This window comes from Tenrec ecaudatus, chromosome 15 (assembly GCF_050624435.1).
Source record: "Tenrec ecaudatus isolate mTenEca1 chromosome 15, mTenEca1.hap1, whole genome shotgun sequence".
NCBI classification, from domain to species: domain Eukaryota; kingdom Metazoa; phylum Chordata; class Mammalia; order Afrosoricida; family Tenrecidae; genus Tenrec; species Tenrec ecaudatus.
In genome coordinates this window covers 76,652,276-76,677,791 of record NC_134544.1, presented here as the reverse complement: position 1 = coordinate 76,677,791, position 25,516 = coordinate 76,652,276, and the positions used below count along the sequence as shown (strand labels likewise).

Here is a 25,516-nt window from a genome sequence, read left to right as displayed (position 1 = left end):
CCCCCACTTTCCCCTTCCCCTCCTGATTAGCAATTAATAGTGAATAAGTACCAAGAGTTATTTCAGCGTGTTGAAATGTAGTCTACTACGTTTTAATATTTATTAGCTATTTATGCCATATTGTGAATATTTTATGGATATGATAATTAAATTATGATTAGAGGAATTTTTATTTCTTTTTGGAAGCCTCTTCCTTAAAAAAAAATGTTAACCTGATTGCTCTAGTTAGAACATACAGTCAATTTTTAATATCACTGGTAACAGTGGACATACATGTTTGTCCATTTTCTGACGTAGAGTGATTTTTTTAAAAAATATGACATTTTGACTGTTTCCTTTTAGGAATGTGTATTAGTATATTAACATATTGAGCTATATCTGTTTTATATTAGATTTGTAGAGGTTTATTTTCTTAGCATTAAAAGCCTTTGACTTTGTTTAGTATGTTTTATGTGTCTATTTAGATTATTTATTCATTTTTTACATTAATTGGTATATTACAGTACTTATTTTCTTATATCAAATCAACTGTAGGATAGATTCCAATTAATCATTGTATATAATTATGTTCGTGTTTTATGACTAAATTCCCAATATTTTCAAGAACTTTTTCATGTAGATCCATTATCAATATTGATCTACGGTTTTCTTAAAGTATCATCTGACCTTGTTAACAGGTTACTACAGGTCTCATAGAAAATGTCAGTAAGTATACTCTCACAATCATTGTTATGTTTCACCCAATAATGTGAACTTAGACAAAAAACATAAAGTGTTTATTCATATTGTGTGAATACTCTGGTATCTAGCTGCCAGAATCTTAAACTTCTATCTGCCTTATACTTAGCCTTGAAGTTTCTCATGGAATTTAATTTTGATTCATTTGATTATAGACTTTTGAGCATTCTGAAACCCACTCAACTCTCATAGATCACTTGCTCTGGCTGGATCCTCTGGTCTTGTTAGCTGACACTTCAGTGTAGAGTGAAATGTTTTAATGACTACTCTTGACAGACAAGTAGTCACTCACACCTGAGACTATGGATGGGACATCCTTGAACCCAAGCCAATAAGCTCATTCCTACAGTGTGTGTTGTTTGCCTTCAGTCAGCATTACCTAGAAAGTTCAGAATCCAGAATCTAGGCCAAGCTGACAAAATTGTTGATAAGTCATCTCTTTTCTGGATCCCTCTTGTACTTTTAAGCTTCTGCCCTTTACCTACCCCTTGCCATTCCTTGCCTGTAGGCTGCAGGCTTTCCCAAAGGCTTTAAAATTGGACATGCGTAAACCCAAGAACTTAAAGAGAGTGGCAAATAAGCATTCCCCTGTCAGGTTTTCTTGTTTAGGATATCTCTGTGTTGGCCAAGGCACCTCTAGGATGTCCTATTGGTGTCCCTCTGTCTCTTGTTGTCCACCTGTACAAAAACTTTCTCTACTTACCACACTATTGTGCATAAATGGGCTACCCAACCTTAGCCATTTCTTCACACAGAATAGATATTGTAAAGAATACCCAGGATGCAAGGGGATTGGGGCAGGTTATACTTGATGACAAGCTCAGCCTGGGATGGAGTGGCATGTATGAGCATGATTCAGCTTGATCGCTTTAGCCAGTATGTCAAGGGTTACAGTCTGAGGTACAGTATGGGCTGGTAAAGAACATTCTTCCTAAAATATTCCTTTCTTCAGTTAGATTGCTGGTGAAAGGAAGATGTTTACCTTCAATGGAGCTTTAGAATCTTTAGGCCTTTAATACTTCCACTTTATTCTAAAAATAAATATTGTATATATAGGATGTGAATCCAAACTTGATAATGATATTTGAGAAATTAGTAAAATTGCTCTCTAAAGGTAGAGTGGTCTTTTGTTTAATGCAAACACCCTCAGCTTGGAGCATGATTTTGATCCTAGGTGGTGGGGGTGGTCACTATTTAGCACAAGAAGTACAGGCCTGATATGCCTTTTGCACCATTGCCTCCTCTTCTTTTTCAGATCAAAGATTTGCCACAGAGAAATGGAGCTAGAAATCTGTTACTACTGTTTTGCACTTTGAAGCATGACAAGGAAGGATTTCAACTTCTTACTGGGTTGTGAACCAAATCCATTCACCTGACACCAAGAAGGGTGAGCATCCCTGGGGTTCCTGGGGGCAGCGCTGGGCAGAGGAACTAGAGGAGAAGGAGGATGGATCTGGGCTTCCTGGAGTCTGAACCCAGGAAAGCACCAGTGTACAAGGACCCAAGCTGCCCCAATGGTCAGGGTCCGAGCAATTTGCGCATCTCCATGAATGATAGAATTCACTGGTTACATAACCATTTATAATTAGAACTTAAATTATGAGCATTCCAATTTGAAAAAGGCTGGTGCCATAATGGTTACAGTTTGGACTGCTAACTCGAAGGTTAGCGGTTCAGAATTACAAGTCACCCTGGGTAGAAAGGCAGAGTTTCCAATATTGTAAAGAGTTACAGTCTCAGAAATCCACAAGGGGCCATTCCACCTCCTTTTAAAGGGTCGCTGTAACCAGATTCCACTCGCTGGCACTGAATTGTGTTTAAGGTTTTCGTTGCTGATGACAGTGACAACTCTGTCCATTTGCTGCATCCCCACTTTGATTAAGCCTCCTTGAATTCTTTCTGATCATTAACCAAGAATGTAGATCATCTTCCCCTTGGGGAGAATGCCTTAGAAAATAGATTGCCTGCACTCCTCTCCATCCAGCACCCTCCAAGGGCCTGCCTAGATGTGTCCTTGATGGAGCTCACCTTACTGAGGGCAGCACAGGGGCCGTTGTCATGAGTCTGGCCTTGATTGCCTCAGTTTGAAGGGCCTGGACGATTCATGTAAATCCTTCTATCCAAAATGTGCATGTCCCAATTATGGTCCCATTCCTGCTGATACAGTCCCACCTGTAGCTGTGATGTATTGATCTGTCACCAATCATGGTCTGTGACATGGCCTTTTGTTCTGTGCCCTGCTTATGCAAGGTCTCGACTGTGCATTTGAACTACTAATGGCCTCCCTTATCCATATGATGTATGTGTGTGTTTCTTTTGTTGTCTCTTAAAGTTTAGTAAATGTTCTCCTTAAATTATATTTGACAGTGGGATTACTTTTCTACCCTAAAGCACAATTTAGGATCATCAGTGACTCAAGGTCCAGTTCTTTGGGACAGCATCTTGACAGCCACCCTGCAGGTGAGGTCAGGCCCTGCAACCCTCCTGGCTTCTGTCCTGAATGGGCATATGTTACAAAGGTCTTTTAGTTCTGCGGATAAATGCTCTCTCTGCACCTTAGCCTCACACCAAACACACTCAACTCTATGTGGGTTGTCAAATCTAGTGACCCAGATAAGTATTCAGATGTACCCCCAGTTCACCTCCTAGCCTCCTGCCCAAATGCACTCAGCTCTATTGTTCTGTGGCCTGGGAATCCCACTGGTCTGTCTCAGTCTCTTGGTTCTGCTGCCACCATGTCTCTGTTGCTGCTTCTCCCCATCACTTCCTCTCTTGTGTCACAGCTCCCTGTCTTCTGGATTGAAAAGTTTTAGTGCAAGAATATAGGATCCAAAGGCCTCTACTTCTGCCTCTTCTTTTTTGATGGTAGTGAGATCCCAGTTTCTGTCTCTGAAAGGACTCAATTAGTCCTAACATGATTTCCAATGTGACTAATTCTCAGGTTTGGTTTCAGACAGTTTATTTACATAACCACAAGGTACAAAGGTACCAATATATTGTTGGGTAAACTGCCCACTTCTCTTGAAGCAAAAAAACAAAAACAAACTCACTGCCATCAAGTTAACACAGACTCTTAGCGACCCTATAGGACAGGGTCGAATAGCCCCTGTGAGTTTCCAAGATTGTAACTCTGCAGCGGAGTAGAAAGCCATGTCACTCATGGTAGAAGGAAGCCCCATCCTGCTTTCGAGGAGAAATTGGTGGTTTCCAACTGCTGACCTTGCAGTTGGCAGCCCGACAGTCACCACTTTGCCACCAAGGCTCCTTTGCCTCATTAGCATTGGCAGGAGACAAACCCAGGTAAATGATTTGGAGGGAGTTAAGGGGACATAGCTAGAAAGACTGTATACTTGTATAGACCAATGTCTAACTCAGTGATTTTCAGCCTTCCTAATGCCGTGCCCCTTTAATGTAGTTCCTCATGTTGTGACCCCACAATAAAATTGTTTTTGTTGCTACTTCATAACAATAATTGTGCCACTGTTATGAATCAGGTGACCCCTGTGAAACGGTCGTTCAACCCCCAAAGCGGTCTGTACCCACAGGTTCAGAACCGCTGATCTCACTGCATTAGGAACTACAAATAATGCTACATTAAAAAGTTGATCTCTATTGGGATTCAAAGTGCACTTACTATTGAGGGAAGAATACTTCTTTATTTCAAAATATATACATAAATTTCAGTCTAACAGATGCCATGTGTTTATTATGGAGCCTTGGATTTGACATTTGTTAACAGTTGGACCTCAAGGTCAGAGGTACACACCCATTAGCTTCCTGTCCTGACTTTAGAGTCTCGGAAGCTCTGTACAGCAGTTCTCCTGGGTCCTAGCTGCAGATTATACGTCTAACTCTACAGGATGGTGAGTTTTAAAGTGTTTCTAAGTAATTATACAATTTCTAGTTCTTCTATAAAATAATTTTTTATTTATAATAGCTGTTTATATAGCCCATTTTAAATGTTTCCAGATGCTTAACATAGTCATCTTCAAAGTTCATTGAGTTGTTAGTCTCCTGGAGAGTCACACAGTAAGGAATTGGTAGTTCTGTATGGGGTGAGGTAGGGATCCAACTTTTTGGTTTCTTCCTTTTTGACATTTATATTTGATTGCCCAATCTCTATTTGTTATAAAGTCATCTTATATTCACATGTTTGAAAATTATGAGTTTTACATTTATTGCTCATTCAGGGGTCCTCGTACTACAGCCCGTGGGCCATATGCGGCCTGCCAAGGACATTTATAAGGCCCACCAGGTGTTTTTGCCGCTGCTGCCTATCCTGCTTAGCAGCTGACTCTCCCAGTGTGCATAGGAATTTGTTCAAAGTTTTTTTTTAAAACTGTAGTCCAGTCTTCCAACGGTCTGAGGGACAGTGAACTGTATCAAAAGTTTAAAGACCCCTGGCTCATGTTATAAGCATGCTTTCCATCACTCAATAAGGGCATCATTAACATTATTGGGGACTGGTGTAAGAAGAGGGACAAAATAACATCATCTGGACCTACACGTTATGTGTTACTCACATTGTATTCTCTCATCAGCCTGCAGATTGGGCATCACCAGGAGCATAGAGAAAGAAGGAAGAAGAGCCTGATTGGGATATTATTATTTTCGGGAGATCCTCATGAGAGATTGTAATTTGTGAACATAATTGAAGCTGATCCAGATGGGACAAACATAGAGCATCCCATTTGCCGGCATTGTCGTTAGGACCAAAGAAAATGACCAAGGCCCAGGTGATTCTGAAGTGTTTTATCCTTTTCTGTATTTCCTACTGGGATTGTAGACGCCTGTATAATACTGATTCAGCTCAGTGGAAAAGTCGAAATTTGAAATTAGAGATAAGCTTTGACTCTAACTTTGACATTTGACTGGAGAAGATTGAGAATATATTGACCATAGGATTATTACATCAATGAGGATTCTTTGGATGGCATTATCTTCCAACTCATAATGTATCTTTCTATGGCCAGCTCATGAGAATCTTTCAATTGATACGCTATACGTATTTTTTAAGGAGAAATAAAACCACATCTTTAGGAGAATTCGCTATTCCGTCGGATTTTTGTCCGAATAATTGTCTTTAACGCTTCTCTCTGAAGGTGGTATTTACACATTTCCTAAACAGCAGCATTCTCATTAATTCATCTAAAACGGGCCTTGTAGCGATACTGGTTTAAAATTGGTTGACACCTTCTCACCTCCTCTAACTCTACCTGCAGGTGAGAGGATCAACCATCAGCACCAGCTCTGATTCCTATACGGGAGAGCTTAAACATACCTGTACCCTCCAATGGTTTTCCAGTTCTGACACCAGTATCTTTGCCACAGCCCTCTTCTACTCAGCTCATTAATTTTTTGCAGTTGCCATGGACTAATTGCAGCCCAGAGTCACAGGTACATGTTTTATTCAGTACCAGAATATAATTTGGCGTCAGAATCAATAGGCTACACATTGGGATTCATATTACAGAACCATGTAGCAAATTTGATCTTCTTCAGGGAAGGGAAGGTCTGTTCCCTCTGTCCCTCTCAGACATTTTACATCCTGAAGTTAGGCTAATTTCTTACTTCCATCTGTATAGACTCCTCTTAACTCCTTAGGGATATCCTCCTCTTGATCTTGGCTGCCTGCTCCACTATCTTGGCTGAAAATCCTTTCTGGACCCGTCACCATTGGCTCCGTCACCATGTCCGATCTACCCTGGCCATTGTCTCCATTACACAACTCTTAACCAGTGGACAGTACAGTTCCTTTTGCAGCAGCAGCAGTAGACCAGTCCCTATGAGGTAGAGGTTCAAGATGCTGCATGATTTGCTCTGCAGCATCTCACAAAACTAAATAGCCATCCAGAAAACAAATACCTCTTCAAGATGTGGAAGCTGGTGAGTCCCAAATCTATATGGTGGTCAGGTATCAGTCTGTAGGGTTCTCCTCATTCATGTGTGTGCCATGGATGATGAACCAGATCATCAGGTCAGACCACAGTCCACTGCCTCACAAGGTGAAGTTGTTGAATCTGGTCAAATAATAGGTTGACGTGGCTGAGGAACCCAAATGGGAATGTCATGCAGCAGACTGTTGGCTCATAGAGTCGAGGGAGCTCTCAAGTCAGGTCACACAGGTGGCCTGGAGTTGCCATTCAAGGAAATGGCTCAAGAATTTCCGGAAGCTGGCAAATCTCTAATCCAAGGGTTCATTCTGAACTCCGTGGCTGCAGGGGCTAACAAAACCAAATCAACAGATCAGATGACAGGCCAATGTCTCTGTCTCTTCTCAAACCATGCCTGCACACAGTTCTCTTTCTCTCTTGATATAATGGCTTCTTTGCCCAACCTAGCACCTTTTGCCCAACCTAGCACCTTCCCTGCCCAGGGCTCCAGAGGTCAAGCCAGTGGAAGAGAACTGCAAGGGAGAGTATGTGGTGAAAGATGGCAGGTCCAAGAGGACCTTGCAATTAAAGTTAAGACGAAACTGTGTGAAGGTGACTGAGAAGAATTTGTCCTAAGGTTGTCAAGAGGAGCTTGTGCTCCTCTTAAGAACTTAAGAACTTAGAAAGTTATTCTGCATTCAGGGAGATATTGCCTATGAACTTTCTGATCTTGGTTCTGAGCTATAGCTTCTTGTTTCTGACCCCAAGATGTACCTGTTTCATTAATAGACCACTTTGATCTATTGAGTTTTGTGTGGCCATAGCAACAGATTTTCAAACCCAGAAGTGAGACAAAGAGTGGTGTGGGAGGAATGACTTTGGTAAGAGTTGACAAAAAATGTTGGTGAACTGAGGTGTGTTTGACCGCCCCCATCTGAACTGCTCCTGATAATCATTGCCACTGGAGATACAGAGCCTTTTATAATGATGATAGTGCTAGACCTCCCAATTCCATTTCACAATGTATTGTAAACTTGTTTTGTCAATATAAACAAGTGTGTGTGAATATAAATCTAATTTGTGTGAATATAAATCTCAGCTATTTCTAGCTCATTCAGATAATTTCACTGGTATTCAAAATTCTAATTTTATGAGTGGTTGCATTGTTTTGGGGCATGGAGGTCCCCAAGACTTGAACGGTGATCCTCAGGAGTGACATTGCAATTGTGGCAAATATTAAAGACAGACCAGTGGGGCACGGGGCTCCTCATCCTATGTCAGGACTGAGAAAGTGAATGTATTTTCCAGTGGGTATAGGTACTGGAGTTTTCAGATCTTTCCATAAGGTGTACACGTCATGCAATTAGTGTATACATAGTCAATGGGTAATAATGTCATAAGTGAGTAACATAATAAATAAGCAAGATTGTGAATCACCATCTTGACCTAGTGCTAGTTGACTTGAAACCCACCCTGTGCCCTCCCCAGGCATTTGCTACATTTATGGTGGGTTAGCTACAGAACCTGATTGCTCTGATCTACAGAGAACCTTCAGGCACAGTGAAGTGGCCAATCACAGAAATGATTCATCTACTATGGGATCTCCTTTAAGACTGCTCCTTAATGGAGAGCTATTGTAGGGGGTGGGGGTGGGGCACATTATTTGGCCTGGAAAATGTGTATTTGAAAATATTTCTTTCTCAGAACAAAGGAGATCTTTCTGAAAATAGGGCTAGTTTTCCATCCCCATAATTATGAATGTAGAAATAAAGTTAAATACTTTCTACCATGTCCTCAGTTTACCACGCATTATGGAATGTACAGTTTTTACTACTGTTTTGCTTTCTTTAAGATATTTTTTAAAAATCTTCAAATGGAAAATACACCATTAAATCGACTCCTCTTACTGCAGGAATCAGTGCCATTCAATGATGTGGCTGTAAAGTTCACTTGGGAGGAATGTCAGCTCCTGAACCCTGCTCAGAAATCCCTATATCAGGATGTAATGTTGGAGAACTATCGCAACCTGGTTTCTGTCGGTGAGTATTCTGAAGTCATTGGCTTTTCCTAGCTTATGTGTTCAAATCTTTGTAGTGTCTGTGATGTTCTCAAAGAGGGAGATTCTTATTGCATTCTCTGGTTCTAAGTTAGTAGGTAAGGTCTTCTATCCTTGAGAGACCACCCTTTACTTTTTTCCTTTGAACATGATTTTCGTAGAAATACTATATTCTTCAGGTTTTACAAACTTTAGGTTAATTTTGGTGTGTCTAAGATTGTGTAATTTCTCATGAACAGGTTCAGTTGTCACCCCAGAAGCGTTCTCTCAATTGGAACAAGAGAACTGTGGTCGGTATTAGAAACAAGCTGTAGTGGGATTTTTTTCAGGTGCATGGTCAAAATACCTTAAGGGAAATTGGCTGGGGGCATTGATTCAAGCAGCAGAAGGCCTCACATCCACGGTAGGTGTTGGAAAATGCATAAAAGTGTGTACTTCTTTGAATAGGAGAGCTCACTTTTCCTAGAAGTTGAGAGAAGTTCTACTGTAGCTCTTATGAGATTAGGTTTCTATTTATTCGATTTATAGTACTGTATGTTTGCTTCCCTAATTTTCTTTCTTTAAGATTCTCAAATTTTCCCTTTTTTATTTTCTTCTACCTTACTATGAAAATCCATCTTGCAAGCCTCCCTCCAAACAGAGAACTCTGATTTTGTAACTGGCCTCAATGCAGCACATTCCTCCCCTACTGAGTTTTTCTAATAGAGATGATCAAATTGCCTTCTCTGTTGGAATACTTTAACAGACATGTTTCTCCATATTTTGCTTCTGTTGGCGAAACACATTTATGACTTCTGTTATTTTCAGGTCTTTAAAATCACCTATCAAGAAAATTGTTATCAGCTTAGGATATACTTTAGCACTCTACCTCCAATTTTGTTCTACTTGTAAGATTTTAAAAACATTTCTATTCCTCCGATAATTTTTTAAGTGGAAAGGACATTTTTAACATCCTGCATTGTTATTTTATATTTTTCACTAAACGTGTACCTACTATATATTTCTTACCATGCAGTGTGCCTTCCTTGGGCCCACCCCTTCTTAACAGTTCGAAAACCCAAAAGATGACCTTTGCTGCTTCTAAATAACATTTTGTCTGTATGTTCCAATAGATATTTTTGTTGTTGTTCAAATAATCATAGTATATTCAATATTGCTTTCTCTCTTCTGTCTTTTGAGTAGCCTTTTGGTTTCCATATGTAAAATGTCGTTTGTGTCGTCCCACATCTCATCTGGTCTCAGTCATTAATCTTCACTCATCAGTCTTTTATTCCTCAAGTTTATTCTTTACAGTTTCTCAGCTCTGTGATCTAGGTATTTTGGCTAGCTTCTACTTGGATTTGAGCAGTTGATCATCTGTCCCACAGTTAACCCATGGCTGTGTTTTGACTAATGAGCTTCTCCACTATTTCTTTCTATGGATGTGATTTGCTTTTCGTTTGTTCCATTCAGAAAGTTCCATATGTATAGTTTCCATTTCTTTTGTTTAATAAGGAATTTGCTTTGAATTCATCATTAGTCTCAAAATTTTATCGGTAAACTTGTGTGTCATTTCTGTCACTAAGGCTGCATTTTCCAAATACTTATATTGTTCCCAAATTTTACATTCATCTGTGTACATGATTGTATGTATTGTTGATCAATGTCAGGCTGCAAAATGTATGGAAAATTTTCTAATGTATATATATATGTATGTATGTATGTATGTATGTATATTTAGTTAATTGTATTGATGCTACCACGGTTTCAAAATATTTTCTTCTTGAATTCCTTGATATCACCTGCCCGTATTCCCTCCCTCTCCCACCCTCAATTTCGTTATTGTGGAAAACAGAACCTGGATGAAAGTGTAAGCAACCTTACCTCTATACTCCTGACTTCAGGGCTTGGGAGACCAGTGCTAGTGTTAGAAGAAAACCTCCAAGCCCCAAGGATAAAGCTAGAGCTGAAATGCACAATCTCCAGATAGAGTTTTCTCCACAATGCCCTCCAGTAAGATGTTAGTGTACAGCTCCTACAGGCGCCTAACTTCTTGCTACTCAGCTAAAAGATGCCTAGCTTTAAAAGCAATCAGGTTCCCTTTGTTGCTTTCACTCAAGCAATCAACTATCACTTTGTCTCTTAAATTCCCTCTGGATGGGTCCTAAGGGATGGTTGTATAATTGAAGGGCAGACATAAAAAGGCTTTGTATTCTTTCACCAATTTATATAGTGTCAGGGCATGCAGCCCCGCTCCCACTCCTTACACACAGGGACGCCTACCTACTTAACAAGGTAGGCAGTGTCTTTACCCTGAATGTCCCTGAAGTAATTGGGTGAGCAACTAAAGACCAGTGCTGAGGCTGAGGGCAAGTGAGGGAAGTAACTATCCACTGAGCAGGGAGAACAATAACACCATATCTGCTCATATAGATAAAGCTGCTCGCAGATGGTAATAGTCATGTGCTTATATGAGGCATCATTAAGGTAGCACTGTAATGAAAGGATATTGTGGGGATGATTTTTAATTAGGAGAATGTAATTGGAGCTCTTCTCCAACTTACAAATGCGAATGCTTCCCTCCAACCAGATACCTGGCCTTGCAATCTTTAATTCTGAGAATAATTGGTCTGCCTCCACTCTCTTCTTGAGCTGCAGTTTCCCACAGCCTGATACTTATCATGAAGTGTTCTAAAAGAGTTCAACATATTCCCACATTCACATCAGTCTGCCCTGTTGTCCATGCCTTCTGGAGGCTCACACACCTCGCTACTATATAAACTCACTGTTAAATCACCTCACTATCTTATCCAGCATCGGATATGAAGCCACTCTACCCAGTTTTTGCTGTCTGCTTTATCTTCCTTAAGTGCACACGCTATTCTTAAGGGCCTTTTGACTCTGGGGCTGGATCCCACACTTCGTTTGCTTAAACAATTGGTGCACAAATCTAAATAATACTTTTAGTAACTGGTCTTACTTGCAGGCATATGAATATTAACCTTCCGCTGACAGAATTACACTTTAGGGAAGATCTTACCATGTACTTTTTGAAGATGGATATGATTTTAGTCTTCTTTAATTTGTCACTCCCAGCCTTATAAACCACTTGACTATCTAATTAAAAAGAGCCAGTATCAGTCTATTTAGTTGAATAATTCATACACTATCAATTTTTAAACATTACATTTTGTTTTAACAACTTGCAATTTTTTCTTGATAATATTTCATATATTCCACCTTCCAATTATTAGAGGATGTTTACAGCTACTTTTTCTCATTTTCAGTCATGCCATGTCAACCACAGAAGCTCCCCAAAGCTCTCCTACATCCACATCATTACTGTTGATTGTACTTTGAGGATTTAGTACTTCTTCAGTGTTATTTCATTGCCATTAAACTCGAGGGGTGCATGTTCCAGAAGTAGATCACCGGGTCTTCCTCCCAGTCCTTGTTTCTGGAGATTCTACTAAGACCTGTACACCATGGGTGGTCCTGCTTGTGTTTGAAACACTGGGTGGCAGTGCTTCTGGCATCACAGCAACATGCAAGCTACCACAGGACAACACTGAAAGATGGGTGGTGTCAGCTAGAATACAGGCTCCAGAAACATAACCAATATGTTTCTGTACCATAGTACCTTTCATATATACCTGTAAAAATAGTTTTCTCCCAAGTAGAACATTCTACATTTTTCACATTCCCAACTTTGTCTAGTACTTAGTTGTCTTTCATTAATGATTGATGAAATGAATACATCTGACCTCTAGCAACTGGAATTAGCAAGCCTTATCACATCTGTGGTCTATTGGTCTCGATGTCTCCCTTCTATTATGTTTGTTGTACATTTTCATGCCCCTCTTTATGCAAATACCAAATCTGTGCTCATTCATCACTTTCATATCCAACCTGATTTCTACAATAACTTTACTCTTTGGATTGTTTACACTGTTGTATTACTTCCAATGGGAAATAAACATTAAGCATAGTGTTTTATTCATATAAGAGGGTTGTCACTAAAGATCTACTTTGTATCAATGCATATTTTAAGAGACCCGTTGTCAATCAAAATGTTGAAAAGAGTCCATGTTCTTTTCTTTTATAGAAATCCACAAAGATGATGATCATTTGCTTGAGCACTTGCAATGTGAAAGATGCATAGACAGAACGGAACGGTGTTATAAATTTAATACATTGGAAATTATTGTTTCTCAACACCAAAATAATTTTCCTCCAAAGGAAAATGATGAGATGTTTGGCTTACATGAAAAAATCATAAAATCAGATTTAATCATTCCTGAATTAAATCAGAATAGAAGCAATAAAATACAGAAGTCAGTTGTGCTCAGTGAAGATGAGGAAACTTTTCTCCATGTTGAACAAGAGCAATATTGTACTGAAAAGAAATTCCCTGAGTGTGAACAATCCAGGCTCATGAAGTCACAATGCCATCAGCATCAGAAATCTGATGAAATTGAGAAACCACATACAGGTGATAAATGTGGGACAACCTTCATCGAGGAGTCTGTGCTCTATGAGCACCGGATCACTGATACACTAGATAAGAACTATGAATGCAGTCAGTGTGGGCAAAAATTCAAGAAAGTGTTCAAAATCAATGAACATCAAAAAGCCCATGAAGGACAAAAGCTAGGTAAATGCTTGCAATGTGGCAAAGCTTATCACAGTAAATCCTACCTCAAGGGCTATCAGGAAACTCTTGTGGCAGGGATGCCCTATATATGCAGTGAATGTGGGAAAGGCTTCACCAGGAAGACTGATCTTACTGCTCATCTGCGAACTCATACTGCAGAGAAACCCCATGTATGTGGTCAATGTGCAAAAGCCTTTATCAGGAAGATGGACCTCACTATTCAACAGCAAAGTCATACTGGAGAGAAACCCCATGTCTGTGGTGAAGGTGGCAAAGGTTTCAGTCGGAAAGCCCATCTCAAAAGTCATCTACAAATTCATGCAGGAGAAAAACCCTATGTACTTGGTGAGTGTGGTAAAGCTTTCAACCAGAAGCAGCACCTTAGAGCACATCAGATAATTCACACAGGAGATAAACCCCATGTATGTGGTGAATGTGGCAAAGCTTTTATCGGGAAGAACGTCACTGTTCATCAGCGAACTCATACTGGAGTGAAACCACATGTGTGTGGTGAATGGGGAAAAGCCTTTATCAGGAAGACTGCTCTCACTGTTCATCAGCGAACTCATACTGGAGAGAAACCCCATGTACGTGGTGAATGTGGAAAATCCTTTACTAAGAAGAACAAGCTCAGTGTTCGTCAGCAAACTCATACAGTAGAGAAACCCCATGTATGTGGTGAATGTGGAAAAGGCTTCATTCAGAAAACACAGCTCAAAACTCATCTACTAACTCATACAGGAGAGAAACCCCATGTATGTGGTGAATGTGGAAAAGGCTTTATCAAGAAGACTTCTCTCAGTGATCATCAGCGAACTCATACTGGAGAGAAACCCCATGTATGTGGTGAATGTGGAAAAGGCTTTATCAGGAAGGCTTCTCTCAGTGATCATCAGCGAACTCATACTGGAGAGAAACCCCATGTGTGTGATGAGTGTGGAAAAGGTTTTATCTTGAAGACTGTGCTCTCTAATCATCAGCTAACTCACACTGGAGAGAAACCCCACGTATGTGGTGAATGTGGCAAAGGTTTCAACCGGAAAGCACATCTTAAAACTCATCTACGAACTCATACTGGAGAGAAACCCTATGTATGTGGTGAAGGTGGCAAAGGCTAAATGAGGAAGACTGCTCTCACTGTTCATCAGCGAACTCGTACTGGACAGAAACCCCATGCATGTGGGGAATGTGGAAAAGCCTTTACCTGGATGGCTTTTCTCACTGATAATCAGCAGACTCATACTCGATAGAAACCGTACATATGTGGTGAATATGGAAAAGGTTTTATCTGTCCCATCCCGTGGGACATCAACAACGTGGGAACCTGAAAGAGGGACTGGGAATGAAGATGGGTAAGGGCGCGGAGAGATGGAAGCACGACAGGAATCTGATCAAGCCTCGTTTATTGAGTTGAGAGCAGAGGTTTAAATAGCCAGCGAAGGGCGGGCACCATTATGTCACATGTAAAGTAAGGTACAACTGAGGTAGCCAATAGTCGTGCATTGCCAAATAAGGAAGAAATGGCCGGCAACTGATCGAACAGGTAAGTATGCTAATGAAGCATACCTGGTGCCTGGGAGGTGGATGCCATCAGTCATATATTGACCAATGAACATAGCAGCAGCTAGTGAAAGAGCACCAATCCTAGCAAGGGTCAAGGCAGCCACCCTCTGGCGGGAATGGAACAAAGGGCAGTAAAATCTCAGGGCAGTTTGTATGGCAGAAAACTGAGAGTAAATTCATAAAGGTCGTACATGGCTTAAATCCAGGGTGGGGGGGACACACAGTTCCCTACATTTATCAGATAGAAGGACCTCAGTGTTCATCAGGGAACTCATACTGGAGAGAAACCCCATGTGTGTAGTGAATGTGGCAAAAGCTTCCTTCAGGAAGGAAATCTCAAAACTCAGCTACAAATTCACAGGAGAAAACCGCTATGTATGTGGTGAGTGTGGTAAAGCTTTCAGCCAGAAAACATACCTTATAGCACATCAGAAACTTCACACAGACGCTAAACCCCATGTATGTGGTGAATGTGGAAAGCCTTTTTCAGGAAGAATAAGCTCATCGTTTATCAGAAAACTCGTGCAGAGAGAGAAACTCCATGTATGTAGTGAATGTAGCAAAGGCTTCATTCAGAAAGCACATCTCATAACTCATCTATGAATTCTTCGTGGAGAAAAGCCTTAATATGTGTTGAGTGTGGTAAAGCTTTCAGCCAGACGTGATGCCTTACAGCACATCAGAAATTTCACAAAGGAAAGAAGCCCTTTGCATGAATTAAATGTAGAAAATCTTATATGTGGAAGTCAGGTTTCCTTAAACATTAGACAATTTCCAAGAAGAAAACCTTTCATTGGAGTTAGTGTAACAAAGCTTTCAAAACAGAGGAAGAGGTGCTAGAGTTTGGCCTGGGCAAGCGTGGAAACAGACAATTGTGACCATATGGGGATCCATGTTCTGCATTGCTGTCCCTCTACTGGCATGACCACCCTTGTGGGGAGAAGACCTTCCAGACTTCCACAGAGTTCATAGGTACCTCATTGCTCTTCCAACTTTCAGTACCCAAAAGGGAACTGAACCTGGTGTTTCTGGATCACAGCTATACCAAGCAGAGTGCCCACCAGATGACACGTGTACCTGCCCCACCTGCATGCACTTTGTTAGCTACCGGAGACAGCACAGAAGTACCATAAAATAAGAATAAAGAGAATAGAAGATGTATGGGGACAATTATTCCAAAGGAAGAATGGAACACAGTGAACCTCAGACTCCACAACCGTGAGACCAGAAGAACTAGATGGTGCTCACCTTCCACTGCTAATTACTCTGAAAGGAATCACAAAAGAGAGTCCTGAGTCGAGTGGGGAAGAAAGTGGAACAAACCAAAACCATAAAATAGATCAGGCTTACTGGTCTGCTGGAAACTTGGAATCTACAGATTGTGGCCTTTAGCGATGTTTCACTCTTGGACCTGTACTCACTCCTCTGCCTCAGCTTTCAGCCCAACAATATATAGACTTGGAGGGGAAGAATAACATACACTCCCTGGAAAATCAACCATACAAAATCAAAAGAAAAGCATTTGCTTATGGCTAAAAACACATAAAAGCTAGAAGAAACATGAACGAAGGATGTATAGTATAAAAGGACAGGGAGGGGGCAGAAGTGCGAAGAAGGCTGGTACATCTTGGGGACTGCAATCAATGTATGAACTGATGAATAGAAAACCAATTTATTCTGTTAAGTTTTAAATCATAAAAAAAACATTTAAAAAAATTTAAACGCTTATGTCTCATCAATGATTTCAGGTAGGATAGTTACCATGAAACTGCATTGAATGTGGGTAAAACTTTTACCTGTGCTTCTAAGTTTTCTTCACAGAAACACACAAAACTGAAAACATACAAAATTCACTCAAGATAGGAAACTACAGGAAGTCATGTGACATCTCATACCAGTGATCTCAATAAGAAGGAAAGCTCTGGCAATATAGTGACTTTGCAAATACCCTCTTTGGTTTCTCTCAGTGTGTCACTAGACTACATTGGGATTTTAACGAATGTAGTTCTGATTGGCTGGCCTTTAGCCCGAAAGGAGTCATGTGACAATAGAGGATTTGTACAGCAGAGAAACCATATGAATACAGGGCATGTGGCAGTGCGTATGCATTTAGTGATTGGCAGTTACTGCAGTATCCAATTATATTTTCTTTGATGTTCCCCAAAGCTCATAGGATAAACTGACGCAGTGATTGGACAGAAGGGCTGAACAAAATGTCTGTCACAGTGTATGACTGCAATGTAAATCCTGCAGGAAATCATGAATACAGCTACTGGGAAAGCCTGATAGACTCATCCTGTGTGCATATGTACCTTGATACCAAGACCAATATTTCATTTTACATTTGATCATTCCTTTGACCCATATTAACTACATTAACTGGAGAAATACTGTGACCATAGAACAGGAATGTGAATGGCCTTGCTCCCATGCAGAATTCTTTGGAAGGTGGATTATTCAGATGCAGTTAAGTTAAAATATGACCCTTTATCTTTTGAGAACCTTTTTCACCCATTTTAAATCTTGCAGTTTTAAACATTCCTCTTATTTTCAACTGAGCTTTACCTCTGTTTTAGTATGTTGTTTTTAAAAATATATTGCTTTGTGTATGAATTCCATGGTGTCTAATTGTGGTATTGTTGGATCAAATGGGACTTCAAGCTTTGGTTATTTTAAGTAGTGCCACATTGATTTCCACAGTGGCTGTATGTATCTCTAAGTCCACCGCCAGTATATATGAATCCCAATCCCTCCATATCCTCTCCAGCATTTGTTGTTTTGCTTCTTTGTTTTGGGCTTGCATTGCAGGGGTTAAGTACTATCTCATTGTGGTTTGAATTTGCTTCTGAAGGCTAGTGAGCATGAGCATTTTTTATATGTTTGTTAACCATCTGTATTTCATTTTTGGTGAAGTTAATCATGTGAACTTCATTTGCTTATCATTATTAATCATTTGTACTTCAATTTTTTTCATATCTTTTCCCCATTTTTTTATTTGGTTTCTTGTTATTTTCTTATTGAGATATAGAGTTCTGTATTTTTTTGTAATTATTCCTTTGGCTGATGTGTCATTGATTTTAAAAAAATTCCCTGTCCATGGGCTCTCATTTTACTCTTCTCATGCAGTCTTCTGATGTGCATAAGTAATGCAATTTTTATTTATGTCCAAATTGGGAGTCTTTATTCTAGGTGGTGGCCTTTGGGAGGATTCAAATCTCGGTTAAATTACTCAAAGCTGAAAATTATATTCAGGTGGGTCTATAAGGGCAAAAACCGCTGCTGGTTTGGCGATCAGGAGTGGTTGAGGCTATTACAAAGCTTTCAGTGTGTAAGCAGGGAAGGTTGGAGGTTTCACATTCCTTTCAGCACGCAGTTTACAGACACTAAGATAAGCGTAAATTTTTAACTTTGTGAGGCAGAGTGGAATGGGGTATGGAAAATGTGCACATTCTGAGAACAGGAAGATATTGACATTTGAATAATAAAACATTGCGATGGCGCAAAACTGGGTGTGGTAGACAAAGAGGTTACATACTTTAGTGATGAAAGAGGCCAGAACAGCATTTTAAAAATTCTAAAATGGGGCATGAGTTAAGCTTAAGAGTTCTTTACATCAATTATGTAAAGCACATTTGTACATTCATTTCCCTCATCATTCTCAAAGCATTTGCTCTTCACTTAAGCCCCTGGCATCAGTTCCTCATTTTACCCCTCACTCTGCACTCCCCCTTACTCATGAACCCTTTACAATTTATAAATTATTGTCATTTATTACACAGTCCGATGTCTCCACCCACTTTTCTGTTGTCCCTGCCCCAGGGAGGAGGTTATATGTAGATCCTTGTAATCGATCCCCATTCCCACCCTCACTCCTGCCACTCTCCACCCTCCTGGTATTGCCACTCTCACCACTGGTCCTGAAGGAATCTTCCGCCCTGGATTCCCCGTGTTTCCAGTTCCTATCTGTACCAGTGTACATCTTTTGGTCTAGCCAGATTTGTAAGGTAGAATAGTGATCATGATAGTGGGTGGGGAGGAAGCATTTAGGAACTAGAGGAAAGTTGTATCATCTTTCCTACCCTGCACCCTGACTGACTGATCTCCCCGCGATCCTTCTCTAAGGGGTTGATGTCCAATTGCCTACAGGTGGGCTTTGGGTCCCCACTCTGCACTCCCCCTCATTCACAATGACATGATTTTTTTGGTTTGGAGGAGAAAACAATGGGACTGACAGTTCCAGGGGGACATGGGAGAGGGGGAGGTTGGGGGAAAAGAAGTGGTGTTAACAAACCCAGGGACAAGGGAACAAGTGATCCAAATCGGTGAAGAGGGTGTAGGAGGCCTGGTAGGGCATGACCAAGGATAGTAACAGAGAGGAATTACTGAAACCAAAATGAAGGCTGAACATGATGATCGTTGGATAAGAAGAATGTAAAAGGAAATAGATGAAAGAGCTAGGAGGCAAAGGGCATATAGATTGGTCTAAATAAAAGCATGTACATATGTAATTATATGTATGAGTATGTGGAGATAGATCTGTGTGCATATATGTATAGGTTTAGTATTAAGGTAGCAGATGGGCATTGGGCCTCCGCTCAAGCACTCCCTCAATGCAAGAATACTTTGTTCTATTAAACTGGCATTCCATGATGCTCACCTTCCCGACACAATAGCTGAAGACAAAGCAGGTGCATAAGCAAATGTGAACAAAGCTTATGGTGCCCGGCTATCAAAAGCTATAATGAGTTCATTCTCAAAGGTCTTAGCCTTTCAAATGGGAATGCAGTTCTACACTGCACAACGGGACACAGTGAATCAGAATCACCTCTATGGAATCCAAAACAGTTCTAGATTGGTTTTGTTTTGTTAAATTGTTATGAGCATATAGAAACCCTGGGTGCACGGTGGGTAAGGCATTGACCACCTGAAATCCAGCATCTGGGAAGAATGATTAAAGGGTCTGCCTCCAAAAAATGTACAATCCAGACTCTACAATGCCCCTGAGTTAGAATTGACTCGGTGATTGTGTTTGTGGCCTAATTGTATGATTTGAGTCTAGAGAATGTTTCCTCCAATTTTGTGGAGCTGGTTTAACAGCCCAAAACTGAAACGATTTTCAGGAAATAAAAGCTTTTTTTCACAAAGCTTTAACCACTAAGTGAAAGAAGGAGGGGAAAGGACAGCAAATGAATTGTCAACGTCATTCCCTCTGTCCTGGGTGTGTGGCATTTTCAGGATGTGAGTTTTCATTGTTTCCTGCATAGTCATAGGTGACCGTGTCCTCAGACTACAGTTTGATAGATGGATGTGTTGACGGAAATGACCATGAAGGAGACATTTCCTTCTCTCAAGTCCTCAAGGAAGTGCATTGATACAGTGACTGCAATACCAGTCTCAAACATAGCAAATGTTTTGATAATCCTTTGTAATTGTTAGGGGTCCTGTAGTCAGTTCTGATTCCCTGTGAACCTGCATAGAACATTCATAAACGCTGCTTGGAGTTAGATTTGGTCAGTAATCCTCAAGGTGCACTAAACCTCCCAATATTCTGAAATGTGGAAATTGTTACGGAGTCGCGCCCAACATAGACCACTGACCCACAAGCAACTGCAAAGTAACAAAGCAAAATATTATTACAGAAAGACAAAAATACAAATAGACAAATCCGGATTTGGGCTACAGCATGGCCACACAGGGTCCAAAGCTGAAGCGTCCGGCAAAATTTTTCTTTCCCTTTTATACACTTAAAACCAGCAAGGCGAGGGGGGTAGAGCAAGGAATGGGAAAGGGTGTGTACACAAGATAAGAGGGATGTGGGTAGTTCCACACGTCCTGCTCAGCTACCTTAGACCAGATGATCTTGCAAAACTTTTTGCTTATATTTACAAACGAATATAAGCAAGGTCACAGTGACTTGCTTTTCTAAAATAACATATCTCTCTTAGAATGGGGGATGGCACTTAAGCTTTTCAAAATGGAATAACTTATTTTACTCTATTAAGCCTTAACATTCCCTCCTCTTCTAGTAACTAAATCAAATCCTTCATTCCCTAACTTTTTTATTTGCTAAAACCTGATAATTGGTTTTAACAACCATCAACTTGATATCTTGTAGCGAGTTCCGATTAACTTGAGAAGGACGTTGAACACAAACAGGCCCACAGTGAGGGCAAGTACGAACAGAATAAGGGGCCCAGCAATGGCACTAAGTAAAGATGTGAGCCAGGGATAGGCTGAAAACATTCGTTGCTACCAGTTTTCTTGACTGGTTAGGGCCTTTTCTCTATCTTGCAGTCGTTTTCGGAGGTGACTTATACTTTTTCTAATTACACCGGAGTGATTTACATAAAACAGCATGCTTCTCCTAATGCCATACACAAACCCCCTTGTTTATGAAACAGCAAGTCTAGGCCTCTTCTATTTTGTAGCACCACTTCGGCTAGGGAGCTTAGGGAGGTTTTAAGAGCAGTTACTGACTTTTCTAGAGCCTGGAGATCATGATTAACTTGCAGGCTGAGGGAAGTAAAGTCAGCCCCTTCTTTAGTCTGGGGTGATGAATCCAATGCTGCTTTCCAGCAACCTTTGACGCAGTCGGGGTACTCAGGGCAACAGGGTAGGGTCCTTCCCAGCATGGTTCTAGTTTACTTAATGCATCTCAGAACTTGGGAAAGCATAAAGACACAGTATCTTCAGAGAGTTACCAATATACTTCAGTTAAAACTCAGTGATTTTCTATAATTCCCCCCTTTTTATTTTCTAGCTAACACTGAAGAGTTTAAAGGCAGCTATCTGCTGAAGCTGTAGTTTTTCCCAAAAGCTGCAGGGCACAGAAGCGGTTAAGCTGAACTTTATGCAAGGTTGGGATCATCCTGCTTTTTATGTTTGTTTCTTTTGCAAACCTAGAACAGTTTTACCCAGAACAATCGCACCTTGCTTACCACCTAGAACATTCTCAGTTTCGTTATCACTCAGAATAATTTCAACTCCTTTATTACCTTCTCCATCACATCACATCCTCATCCCATGCTCTTCACATCCTTATCACATACTCTTTACATTCTTATCACATACTTTATCATTCTTTACTGGTCTGGGGGCATACTCAGTTTTTCTGACTCAGTTTGACTTGACCTTGCACAAACTTTAACTTTTTCCTTATTTCTGCTTGGATTTTCCTAACAATTTTAGTTTTGTTTGCAATAAAAGTAACCTTAGGCCTAGTCGGTGGGTTTTAGAAATAGGGAACTGCCGTCGGTTGGGGTTGAAGAGGGGCTTTCGGCTTTCCTTGTCACGGGCTGGAGTCTGGTCGGACGGCACGTTGTTTCTGATTGCAAGGCCTGTAATGACTTAACCATGTTATGCAATTTGATTTCGCTTAACACTTCACTTCCAATCTTAGGTAACAATGAGGGTGGAAACCCATACATTATTTCAAATGGAGAATAACCATGCTTTTGAGGTGTACATCTCACCTGAAGCAAGGCAAAAGGTAGGAGGCTAACCCAATCTCCGCCAGGTTCTAACTTTAATTTAGTGAGAACTTCCTTAATTGTTCTATTTGCTCTTTCTACCTGTCCAGAGCTTTGTGGTCGGTAACTACAATGCAACTTCCAATTGGTTTTTAGCACCCCAGTTAGTAATTTTGTTAACAGGGCGGTGAACGCCGGGCCATTGTCAGATCCTATGAACATGGGGAGTCCAAATCTGGGAATAATTTCAAAGACTAACTTTTTAACTGCAATGAGGGCAGTCTCTCTCTTTGTTGGATAGGCCTCTGTACAGCCAGAAAAAAGTGTCCACAAAAACAAGGAGATACCTGTAGTTGCCTGGTGCTCGTGGGACTTCAGTAAAATCTACTTTCCAGTGTTCACCTGGAGCTTTTCCTCGGTATCTTTGTCCTGGGTGATGAACTGGGACAGGATTAGCATTTACCTGGGCACAAACGGGCACCTTGCAGCTTCACTTCTGGTTAGCTGGTACAGTCCTTTAATTACATAATCCTTGTGCAGGAGCTCTGCTAATTTTGGCCAGTTCTTGTTCAGCTTGTGAGTAATGGGGAGGCTCGAGGCTGTTAGAGGGTTCTAGCAGAGGCAGGATGGTTTCGGAGCTGGCTGCTTGGCACGCAGCCTGATCAGCCAGTCTGTTGCTGTTAGATACTTGGTACTGGGTGATTCTGGAATTTGAGAGCCATCTGTCTTGAGGAGCCCGGAGGAGTTGCTCTACATTGTGAGGAGCAGTGATGACGAGGTTCTGGTCAAAAGTGTGCTTTGAGGCTTCTTTCACCAGCAGGGCGGTGGTTGCAATTGCCCTCAAGCAGTTAGGCCATCCAACAGCCTCTGGTTCGAGTCTTTTGGAGAGGTACGCTAAGGGCCGTTTTCAGGGCCTGAGAGCCTGTACCAACACATCTTTTGCTACTCCATTTGCTTCTGCAACAAAAAGGTGAAAGGGCTTTTCGAGGTTAGAAAGGGCTAGGGCAGGAGCACTTACCAGTGCAGTCTTCAGCTTCTGGAAAGCTTTTTCTTCTACCTCTGTTCATATTAGTTCAGCCTTTGCTCCTCCAGTAGCTGCATAGAGTGGTTTGGCTATTTCTGCAAAACCCAGGATCCACAGGCGGCAGTATCCTACTGCTCCTAGAAATTCACGTACCTGTTTTTTTGGTGGTGGGTTTGGGTAGAGCTTGGATGGCCTGGATTCTGCTATTGGACAAAGTCCGATTGCCATCCTTTAACTCATACCCTAGGTAGGTGACGATTTTTGCACACAGCTGGGCCTTTTTGGCAGAAACCTTATAGCCTAGTTGGCTTATTGGGTATTGTTTTTCTCGAATTGGAGTGGCAGAGCTCTGTAATTGAACTACAATGGGTGCCCGATGTTTAGCCAGCCCCGGGGGGTTTGTTTCTGCCCACACATTACAGATTGTGGCTTTCCATCTTTCCAGGAGTCCCCCAGGGTCTTGGTATTTCTTTTCGGCGTCTGCTGCAAGGAAGAGGCGAGACTCTTCTTCAATTGGAAACGAAACCAGCAGAGCCCTGACCCCGTTTGTACCTGCATGGAGTCTTCTTTGAAGGAAATAGTGGCCTTCAGCTTGCTGAGCAAGGTCTTGTCCCAGGAGGGGGGTAGGGCATTCTGGAATGACTAAGAAAGAGTGAGTCACAGTTCCTTTTCCCAGGTTAGAAATTCTAGCTGACGACCATGGGTATGTCTTCACTTTTCCCGTGGCTCCAATAATTTTAGCAGTGTCCTTGGAATGGGTTGCTCCGGTGTCTACTAAAAAATTGATTGGTTTGTTTTCCACCATGAGAGTTACCCTGGGTTTAGGTGGGGGGATGCTGAACCCCGGTCCCGTCACTCCAGCTCCTCCACTAAGACAGGGGTGGAGGGTTTCTTGGGTTTCCTTTGTCCTCGGTTAGGGCACTCGTTTTTCCAGTGTCCTTCTTCCTTGCACACAGCACACTGATCCTTTCCTAAACGCGACTGGGTGGGCTTTCGCTATCTTTGGCCGAAATCTCTTTTTTTTTTTTTTTTTGGTGGGGCGAGGCTCCAGGGGCGGCGGACCCCAACTTCTGTGGCTAGAAGCACCTTTGCCATTTTTTGAGTAAGAGCTCGGGATGCCTCAGCTGGATCTTCTCTGTTGTCAAAAACTTTTTGGGACACCGCCAGGAGCTCAGAGAGAGATTTACCCTCAAAGCCTTCTAATTTTTGTAACTTTTTTCTAATATCAGGAGCTGACTGTGCTACAAATTGCATAACTAGAGCCGCCTGATTAGCCGGGGCGCTGGGGTCTATGGGTGTGTACACCCTGTAAGCCTCTTGCAGCCTTTCAGGAAAGGCAGTAGGGCTTTCTTTAGGCCCCTGTTTAACCTCAGTGACTTTAGACAAATTGGTAGGCTTTTTCCCTGCACCTTTCAGATCCTTTAATAGAGTTGAGCGGTATTGGGTGAGGCTCCTATCTCCTGCAGAGGTATTAGGGTCCCAATCTGGTCTCGTTCTGGGGAACACTTCCTCTGGCCAAATATATTTCACACAATAGTCAACATTTTATCAGTCAGATAGCATTCTGCAGTGAAGAGGTCCACCAGCCTTTTTCACTATCCTGTGAATAAGTCCACCACCACTGATCTACTCTGTAAAGATTTCACAACACCTCATCGCCTCTTTCCATACGCAGTATTTGCTGGTATTGAAAACCAAGGCAAATCAAGTTCACTTCCCCTCAAACCTTCTACAACTTACCACATCCCCTCAAGTTGAGCTTTACTATCGTTCACATTCTGGCACAACCAGACATTCTACTTTAAGACAAAACTACTCTCTTTTCCCCTCTTTTAAAACAAAACAAAACAAAAAACCTATTACCAATCATCCTGTTTTCCCCCTTGCTTTTCAACCCATGCTACGACTTTCAACTCAGTTCTTAAAATGGTTTTCGTTCAGTAGTCTAGAATATACTAAGTCATTTAGAGACTTAGGTGTCCTGGGTTTCAGAACGAAAAGGTTCTGGGGAGGCAAAGGCAAACGTTTAAAACCACAGGGTGTTGGGATGCAGGTAGTTCGGCAAGTCCTGCTCAGCTTATCTTGAACCAGATGATCTTGCAAAACTTTTTGCTTACATTTACAAGCGAATATAAGCAAGTTTCTAAAATAACATACCTC

General features: G+C 41.3%; 1 pseudogene; it reads right to left on the bottom strand.

The window, feature by feature from the left end:
• The window catches only part of LOC142427526 (nicotinamide phosphoribosyltransferase-like), a 54,456-nt pseudogene extending 48,026 nt beyond the window's left edge, over window positions 1-6,430 (bottom strand).
• Window positions 6,431-25,516: the final 19,086 nt, after the last annotated feature.